Source organism: Seriola lalandi, unplaced genomic scaffold (assembly GCF_002814215.2).
Source record: "Seriola lalandi dorsalis isolate HSWRI2012SDOR001 ecotype SW California unplaced genomic scaffold, Sedor1 jcf7180002054334, whole genome shotgun sequence".
Taxonomy (NCBI): Eukaryota; Metazoa; Chordata; class Actinopteri; order Carangiformes; family Carangidae; genus Seriola; species Seriola lalandi.
In genome coordinates, this window is record NW_019524887.1 from 748512 (window position 1) to 759030 (window position 10519).

The window sequence follows — 10519 nt, forward strand, 5'->3', positions numbered from 1 at the left end:
AAACCTGTAGAACCTTATTTTAAATTCTAGTGGCGATCCCTAACGTGTTCAAAAATACCAAATATGCCAAGCTGAATTTGAAAGATGTGTATAAAATGTGTATGAAATGTTTGGAGAAGATATTGTCAGACAGTAATGATTAAGATTTTCCCCAACCTTGAACTTTGTCCAACTGAAATCCATTTAGTGATCATTTTTTTGCAATAGTTTTTATTTTTTCTTACCATGAGGAAAAAAAGGTCCTTCTCGCCTGGTCTTCTTGTCTCAGAGGCTGGAGAGGCTGTTGGTGTACGGCTGGGAATGAGAGGAAAACTTAACAAACTTGCTACTGTGGCTTTCAAGACACTAGCAGACAGTGTGTTCTTAGAAGATTAGAGACCACATCAGCATCAAAAAGGGACCAAAGTGATAATTGCAGGTAAACTGACAACCTGTTTAATGTATTGCAGTTCAGCAGCTACTGGCCTGCAGACTGAGTCACCAGCGCACTTTTCCCCTTGTGAGTGTTTGTTTGGTGGTTTGTTCTGCAACTGAAGGTTCAAGACGTAAGTTCATGGTTGTCAGTTGGATAAGAAGGAAACTTTAGCAGGAAAGCTAATGTGGTTGTTCTTGTTGAAAGTTGTTGCATCTGTTTCTGATATGTAATGAGTTTATTGCTTTTTGCAAATGTTGTTTAAATTGAAGCGATCTGATTGCTTGAATTAATGCAGAGACAGCAGGTGCCTGTCCAAGGTTAAATGGGTAATATTTATATTAATAAAATAAACAATTTGATTAAGTAATTAATTGACAGTGAAATAAATTAATGTGTGATGAAATGTAGTGATAAGAAATTAAATAAACACTAATTAAATGAAAAATATAAATACCTCCCCCTAAGTTAAATCCATCAGTAGGAAATGCAATTAGCAACAAAATATCCAGCACTGTGCAAAGGTTTTAGGCACTAAAAGTAAAGTTAAAAACAATGCCATTGATAGTTTTCTGTTATCGGTTAACAAAGACCCGTAAACAGCATGAACCTGTTCTGTCTCAGTGTCTCTTCATGTGATCCCAGACTGACTCCATGATGTTGAGATCAGGACTCTGTTGTGACTCCAGATGTTGCAGGACTCCTTGTTCGTTTTGTTGCTGGAGACAGCTCTTTATGACTCTGGCTGTATGTATTGGGTCATCATCATGTTTCAGAATGAATTTGGGACTGATCAGATGCCTCACTGATATTGTGTGATTGACAACAATCTAAACATCTAAAGTGCCCAAAACCTTTGCACAGTGTAGTGTATATAAATAATCCATTATCCAGTCAGATAAATAAAACTCTATAATTCCAGCTCTATTCAAATATCAATGTGGCCTTTTTTATTTATGATGACAATCAAGGAGCAGACAATTAAAGTTAATAGATTGTATTTAGCCATTGGTCTGGTCAATTAGAAACTTAGTTAATTGTCAATTTATTCATCTATCTATTTAATAGTCTATATTAATATAATAATGACTCATCTACTCTTAAATAGGTGCCATCATAAGACCAAAAAATATAAAATATGAATTTTTCCCTTTTTATTCAGATTATTTCTCAAAGGAAATGTGACTTACAGAGCAGATCTGTTGGAGCAGGAAACAAAGCAACTCTTCTGTTCAGTGTGACTTTTTGTGGGAATAAAAGTGTGAAACTGGATGTTAAGGCCATAGCTGTTATAGCTGGAATGATTTCTCAGAGATAAAAGATGTCTCTCTTTTTTTCTTTTTCTTTTCTTTTTTTTTCTTTTTAAATCAATTTTTCTCATTTGCTTCCATTTGATGGTTCTTCCCAAGAGATCAGACTGAATCATTAGCACTGACCTAACAACTCATTAAAGAATACATACAAGTTCTTCAGTTTATTGCAGAGCACCTTTAAAATAGCTAAGGCAACTGCTAAGACCTGCAGTAAAGATTAATTATTCTGCTCTAAGTTTTTCATTCAAAAGTCTCTGTGCAAACTGTGGCACACTGCAGGCACAGAAGCTTTGAGGTTTCCATTAGAAAAGTCTTCACAGCTGTTCTTTCTTTATTTTTGTGACCTGTAGCTGAGGCAAAACAACCCCTGCTTGACATTTTTCATAATCATAATCAATAGGCCAAGAATAGCAGTTGAAGGTGAGCTATGTCGATCCATCCTTCTCAATCATCTTTTCCTCTATTACCCCTGGGGTAGATACCACTGCCTTTAGAGGCAGGAACAAACTTATTCACAATTCTCCCCAGGGGAGTAACAGCATGGAGTTGAGGTGCTGTGAGGAAGCTAATGAATGTATTTGTCATATCTCTAATGGCTCACTATATCACCACAGCACCTTGGCTTGAGATTTATGGCAAATGCAAATGCAGTCTGTCGTAGGATTTTCAGTTTTTGTGCTCGTGGCTGCACTGATGAGACACTGTGGGAGAACATTAAATTGACGGCGCCGGAGTCTTTTCGGACCCAAACTTGTGAAAACGTTGACAGTGTGCCATGATAAATGATAAACACACAGAGTGGGGAAGTTGGTATTCACAACAGCAAGAGTGCAAGAATGGCAAACTAATGATGAGTCAATTCTACTATTGATTAGAGCAAGCTTATTTCAGTCCCCGGGGCCCACACAAGCCCATATACCCAGAGCAACAATATCAGCTTACTCTAAAGTTATACTGAGATGTCTTTACAGATATCAACTCCAGAAACTTTCTCTCACTGTCCCTTTTTTGCCTCACAAATCTTACACACCAGCTGAACTTCATCTTCTTCCATTAAGTCCCAAGTGACTTCATTTTGAGGCTGTATTTTTTTTTTATCTATAGTATGCACTCTAAATGCAAATGACCAAGTGTCTCTGGTTGTGGCAAGTACGGAGCACAGCTGAAGAAGGCGACGGAGAGAAGTGTTCACAATCATAAGAAATATATTAACATTGATTTGAGAAATGAAAGTAATTAGTCCATAAATTGCTATTTTCCACAGCTCCTTCTGTGATCAGTTTAACTCAAATTACCGAAGGACAGAAGTTATTCCTCACTTGTTGATTGACTCTAGTATGAGTGTTGAAGCGTGAACAGTGAAAGTTTGAGCCAGGGGCGTATTTCATTTGTCTGTTTGTGAGTTTCACAAGCAACATTTTATGTAGCGTGAATAATGGTGTGTGGGTGAGAAGTATTTGCTAAAGATTTCTCAAGGGCGGCTCCCGCAGCCTCTGTGGAGACAAGAACACACACACAAGTACGAGTGAGGAAGACGCAGGCTGGCTGCATGCTTCTGATGCACTTTAAAAGCACACTTGATCAGCAATTCCTTCTATGAGCCCACACATCCCTCAGACTTCAAAAGACACCTTCTGAAGGTTGGGGGCACAGAGCTGAGTAGATCACAGAGGGATGCCTCAGCAGAGGCACCTTATTTTGTTGACATAAGACATTTATTGGGGTATTTTTTTTTATAAATGTGCTGCCCCTTATGTGGTTGGTTCCAGGTCACAAACAGGACAAAAACATTTTTCAAAACAACATAAAGCTTTGACGTCAGTCATTGAGTTCTCAGAAATAAAGCGCAGAATGCTCATCATCTGCTGAATCCTGCAGTATATCGGAAAATAAAACAATAGTCCTGCAGCTCTTCTACTGTTAAACTATGTACAACCCTAACTTTGATTCAGTCAGCACGGATCGATTACCAACAAATGATTGATGATCCCAGCCTTCTCTGGGAAAACGCCATGATTAGGGTAATTTAGGAAACAGCTGAGCTTTTGCTCAGTGCTGACTTTATCGACGGGCGTGTTTCTCTCTAACCTATCTGATTCTGTAACAGTGTAGACCTGTGAGGTTCAGATGGCTCACTGAAAGGATTTGTCTCAATATATTTAGTAATCATACCAATACAATTGACTATCAAACTATTTTCTGTAGTCTTGATATACTATAGACTCTGCGTCCCAGAATGATAATAAAAGTAAGACGGTAGGAAATACGAGAAGTATGTTTTGCAGAACTAGGTGAAAAAGACAATTTTATTTTATTTATAAGTTTGAGTACTGTTCTTCTTTACATGCTTTTCACGGTTTCATGGTGCATTAGAGGATTGTGCTGCTGGACACTTATAGATAATGCTGATGACATCCATATTGAAAGCTGCCTGAATGCACAATGATTGAAAAGCTGAATGTGGAGTCAGAGAGTGACAGTTGTCGTCTGGTCCATTAATGCCGTGCAATCAAGATCTTTTCCTCTTCTTGTACATGTGAATCTCGATTATTCTCTTTCTTTGTCCATCTCTGTGTCACTGTCTCTCACACAACACAAGACAGTAGAGTATAACACACACCGACCTTGACGCACAATTCTCCACCTTTTGGCTTCTACTTAGGCAGCAACTTTGTCTTTCATTCAGGAGTTTACTTTATATATATATATATATATATATTTTTTTTTTTTTTTTTTGCCTAGTCTCTACATAGATACACATAATCTTTTCTGAGTCCATCCTTCAACCATGCCCTCAATTAAACTCATGACCCAAAATATCTACCGCTCTGGTTCACAAGCTAAAAAAAAAAGGGGCTTAAAAAGCATTAAATGCTGTAGTTAAAAAAAAAAAAAAAAAAGGGCAGACATTTTCTGCCTCCAAGAAGCCCTCACATCATGCCTCAGCAGTTGAAGTAGGCTGTCTATGCAAACTAAAACTTGCAAACAATAAAATAAGGATCTCTAAAGCATGAAAGAGACTAATTCACATCCTTCACGATGTCCAACATTTACTATCATTACAGCTTCCAGTAATCTTACAAGCTTGGCACCCTATCATTGCTCCTGATTTTCATCTAGTCTTTATGTCATAGTGATTTTATAGTTCTAAATCTGGTCTTAAACATGATCATCAGTCAGACCTGGTTTGTGACAGATAAACCTTCAAATCCTCAGAAAGACTCAAATAATTGTGGCTTTGACCATAGTAAGAAATTTCCTTGCTTTTCCAGGGTAACTTTGTGTTTGAGTGTTAAGAATACCTTACTATACTTTACCAGTTTGTTATTATAGTCAGAGTGTTGATCTGTTCACCTTTCTATGTGGCAATAAATGTTGGAATTTTCTCCCTCCAAGCCATAAATGACAGGGTGTCTTCATCATGCTTACTTGTAATCTGATTTTCAGAGTTTGTTCTCCTTCTTTGATATTTTCTGAGACTGACGAAGCATATGATTAACAAAATATCAACAATATCAATAATTAACATACCATAATTAACTTAAGATAATTAACAATCAACACAGGTATGTCTTGAAACATTGAAGAGTTACTCCAGTGATTTAGTTTTGTAGTTTCATAGAGTTGAGGAAATTTTAAAGAGACAAATTAGACTGAGACTTTCACTCCATTGTATGGGTCAAACTCCAAAACAATTGGGTCCTACATTTTCCATAATGTTATCTGCTACTGTAGCATCTTTTGTTTGACCGCTCCAGCCACAGAGTCCACATCAACGGTGTGTAACATAGGCTTTTTGTTAAAAATTTGCAGTGTCCAAACTAATAGTATGGAACTAAACTTTGTTGACAAAGCTCCTCCAGGGCCCCACAGGATGTTATACAGCTGTTTTCTTAGGCTAAGTAATACTCCCTGTGGTCAGTAAATTGACATGTAAAATTGGAGGAATAGCCCTTTGACATACAGTGGATGCCTGTGCCACTTGTCACAACAAAAGGCTTGACATCATCCATACATGTTGTTTTTACATACAGTAATTTAATGGTGCCTTTAAAGACCTCCAGTAGGGTGAGTTCTTTATAAGGTGTTTGTCTGATGCTTAACTGTAAGCAGAAATCAATACCAGGAATTAAGTCATGTCAGTTTTGTTCATACCACGCATTTAATACACAGGAAAATTCAGTGTGTTTTACATGAAAGTGCTAGAACATTTTAATTGGAAGGCACCAAGTACTGTACATCAAGGCAGAGAGACAGAGACTTATAAAGGTCAGGACAGTTTTATTAGTATTGGAATCACTGCAATGTAGAATGGATTTTGTAATAAATGCAGTTCATCACATAATTAACTTCATATGTATTGATTCAAGGGAGGATGCCTTGGATCAATACATGGTATGTATGTGATTAGGAGAGACTGATGTACTACTGGCTGAGCAGTGTTTATTAAGCTGGTAGCCACTGGTCTTGTCAAGTCCCCCGGGGTCGGTTTGTTCTCTCTGCACTGTACAGTAATACTAGTGATGAAGTTTGTCTGACTTTGACAGAAGCTCTACAGCAGTCAGATTGCATTAGAAGCCATATGGCATCTGCAAAACAAGAGAATATCTGTCAGTCAGAGAATGAAAGCAACATGTGGGCTGAAGGTTTTGATATGATCACAATATTAAAAGAAAAACATTTCATATTCTTCTTCTCAGAAGCATCATATCACTGGGGGTTTGCAGCTGCACCAATCACCCGCTGTGCACACCAACAGGTGAGTCTGACCATGAAATCTTTCATCTAAAAGAAGCGTTTCAGTACATGAGCGAAAAATTATTGTTTTTCCATGGTTTATAATGATATTTATTTCATATTTTGGATTTTTTTAAATTTTTTTTATAAGGTTAATTAAATTAATGTGAGTCACACATTTTTGTATTAATTTAAGTCTCAATAATTTAGGCTGCACCAGTAAATTAATTATTATTCTTCTATTTGTGTGTATAATAGTTACAGATCAAATTCTCTTCACTTTCCCAGACGTGACGGAGACGTGTCAAATTAAAACAGTAAGAGCTGAGGAGACTGAAGTCAGCTGTGATTTTGTAGATTCATTGTTGACTTCAGTTCCAGCAGATTGACTTCTTGCCACAGAAAGGCTTTAATGAGAGGAACAGCTGTGCACTGATGTGGCACAACTTGATCATTGACCTGATCCAAAACATGTTAATGATACTTCTCATCTCCTGTCACACAAGGAAAATATTTCCTTCATTTAATATTGTCTTGCAGTTGTGTCATGGCAACAGGCAGTCTGCAGAAAAACTATTTCTGACTTGTACTTTAGCAACTTCAGTATATCCATTTTTATACTACTTCGTTTGTCCTATTTCATTATATACTATATTTTTTTACTACATTACATTTATTTGACAGCAGACTAGTTAATTTACAGGTAAAGATTTACATACAAAAGAAAGGGTAAACTACTTAGCTCAGTCAAATGCTGCTTTCTTGCTAATGTATCTGTAATAGCAATCACCTTAAAATTATAACTGTCTATCATCAACTGGCACTCTGAGTAGTCATCTGCATTATAAGAATTTTAGAATGCTTTTTGCTTGATGACGTTTTACTACTTTTTATATATTATATTAAAATATTAAAGACGTCATAGTTTAGTAAGTAATAAAAAAAGTCACAGTATAGGATGTCATAAAAAAGTCATAGTATAGTGAGGCATAAAAACATCCTAGTATGGTAAGTCATAAAAAAACTCCATAGTATAGAAATGGCATAAAAAGTAATAGTTTTCTATGCCTTACTATACAAATAGTATAGTAAGGCATGACAATATTAAAACAAAAATAAATGAAAACAAAAATAGTAAGGCATTAAAGGGCATAAAAGAGTCACAGTATAGTAAGACATAAAAAGTCATTGCACACATGAAAGACAACAAGCCAGGGAAGTCAAAGTATAGGAAGGCATTCAAATATTATAGTATAGCAAGACATAGAGAAATTGTAGTATAGTAAGGCATGAAAAAGTGAGTAAAGTAAGACATATAAAGACATATTATATTAAGTCATAAAAATATCATCATATACTAAGGCATAAAAACATCATAGTATAATGAGGCCTTAAAGGGCATAAAAAAATCATAGTATAGTAAGGAATAAAAATGTCATACTATAGTAAGGCATCAACCCCACACAGAAAGATGCCAGGCCGGGGATGTCATAGTATAGGAAGACATGCAAATATTATGGTATAGTAAGGCATAAAAAGTCACAGTATATTAAGTCATAAAAAAGTCATAGTATAGTAAGGAATGAAAATGTGAATAGTGAGGCATTAAAGGGCATAAAAAAGTCACAGTATAGTAAGGCATCAACTCAAAACAGAAAGACGCCAGGCCGGGGAGGTCAAAGTATAGGAAGGCATACAAATATTTTAGTATAGTAAGGCATGAAAAAGTAAGTATAGTAAGACATAGTATATTAAGTCATAAAAATATCATTGTATACTAAAGCATTAAAACATCATAGTATAGTGAGGCATTAAAGGGCATAGAAAAGTCATAGTATAGTAAGGAATAAAATGGCATAAAAAAGTAACAGTATAGTAAGGCATTAAATGGCATAAAAAAGGAACAGGATAGTAAGACATAAAAAGTCATTGTATAGTAAGGCATTAAAACATCATAGTATACTAAGGCATTAAAAATTCATAGCATAGGAAGGCATAAAAACTAAATAATATAGTAAGGCATAAACAGTAAGTATAGCAAGACATAAAAATATCATTGTATGCTAAGGCATAAAAACATCATAGTATGGTCAGACTTAAAATGTCATAAAAATGTCATAGTTTAGTAAGGCATAAAATGTCATAAAAGTGTAATTTTTAGTAAGGCATAAAATGTCATAAAAACGTCATGGTTTAGTAAGGCATAAAATGTCGTGAGAACACCAAAGTATAGTAAGGCATAAAATGTCATAAAAATGTCAAAGTTTATTAAGGTATCAAATGTCATAAGAATGTCAAAGTATGGTAAGGCATAAAATTGTCATAGCATAGTGAGGCAAAAAATGTCATGGTATACTAAGGCATAAAATGTCATAAAATGTTGCAGTATAGTAAAGCATAAAATGTCATAAAAATTTCATAGTATAGTAAGGTATCAAATGTCATAAAAACGTCATAGTTTAGTAAGGCATAAAATGTCATAAAAACGTCATAGTATATTAAGGCATAAAAACGTCATAGTTAGGTAGGCATCAGATGTCTTAAAAATGTCAAAATATAGTAAGGCATGAAAACGTTTGGGTATAATAAGGCATAAAATGTAGTGAGAACACCATAGTATAGTAAGGCATAAAATGTCATAAAAATGTCATAGTTTAGTGAGACATAAAAACGTCATAGTATAATGAGGCATAAAATGTCATTAAAATGTCATAATATAGTAAGGCATAAAATATTATTAAAAAAAAATAGTATCAGATGTCTTAAAAATGTCATAGTTAGGTAAGGTATCAAGTGTCATTAAAATGTCATAATATAGTAAGGCATAAAATATCATAAAAAAAAACCATAGTATAGTAAGGCATCAAATGTCATAGTATAGGAAGGCATAAAAACGTCATAGCTTAGTAAGGTATCAAATGTCATAAAAAAACCATAGTATAGTAAGGCATAAAAATGTCATAGTTAGGTAAGGTATAAAAAGCCATAAGAATGTCTTAGTATAGTAAGGCATAAAAATGTCATAGTTCAGTAAGACATAAAAATGTCATAGTTAGCTAAGGTATCAAATGTCATAGTATATGACAGGTATAAAAAGCCATAAGAATGTCATAGTATAGTAAGGCATAAAAATGTCATAGTATAATGAGGCATAAAATGTCATAGTATAGTAAGGCATATGAATTTCATAGTTAGGTAAGGTATCAAGTGTCATTAAAATGTCATAATATAGTAAGGCATAAAATATTATAAATAAAAAAAAAACATAGTATCAGATGTCTTAAAGATGTCAAAATATAGTAAGGCATGAAAGCGTCTGGGTATAATAAGGCATAAAATGTAGTGAGAACACCATAGTATAGTAAGGCATAAAATGTCATAAAAATGTCATAGTTTAGTGAGACATAAAAACGTCATAGTATAATGAGGCATAAAATGTCATTAAAATGTCATAATATAGTAAGGCATAAAATATCATAAAAAACCATAGTATAGTAAGGCATGAAAACGTCTGGGTATAATAAGGCATAAAATGTATTGAGAACACCATAGTATAGTAAGGTATCAAATGTCATAAAAATGTCATAGTATAGTAAGGTATCAAAAATCATAAGAATGTCATAGTATAGTAAGGCATAAAATTTCATAAAAACGTCATAGTTTAGTAAGACATAAAAACGTCATCATATAATGAGGCATAAAATGTCATAAAAACATCATAGTTTAGTAAGACATAAAAACGTCATAGTATAATGAGGCATAAAATGTCATAAAAACGTCATAGTATAGTGAGGCATAAAATGTCATAAAATCGTCATAATATAGTAAGGCATAAAATATTATTTTAAAAAAAAACATAGTATCAGATGTCTTAAAAATGTCACAATATATTAAGGCATGAAAACGTCTGGGTATGATAAGGTATAAAATGTTGTGAGAACACCATAGTATAGTAAGGCATAAAATGTCCTAAAAATGTCATAGTGTAGTAAGGCATAAAATTTCATAAAAACATCATAGTTAGGTAAGGTATCAAATGTCATTAAAATGTCATAAT

General features: G+C 34.3%; 1 long non-coding RNA gene across 1 annotated transcript in view; it reads left to right on the forward strand.

The window, feature by feature from the left end:
* Positions 1–6432: 6432 nt before the first annotated feature.
* The window catches only part of LOC111655860 (uncharacterized), a 12493-nt gene continuing 8406 nt past the window's right edge, over positions 6433–10519 (forward strand). Inside the window, exon 1 of the long non-coding RNA XR_002760829.2 lies at positions 6433–6484. This is a non-coding gene — a long non-coding RNA (uncharacterized LOC111655860). The remainder of the gene's footprint in view (positions 6485–10519) is intronic.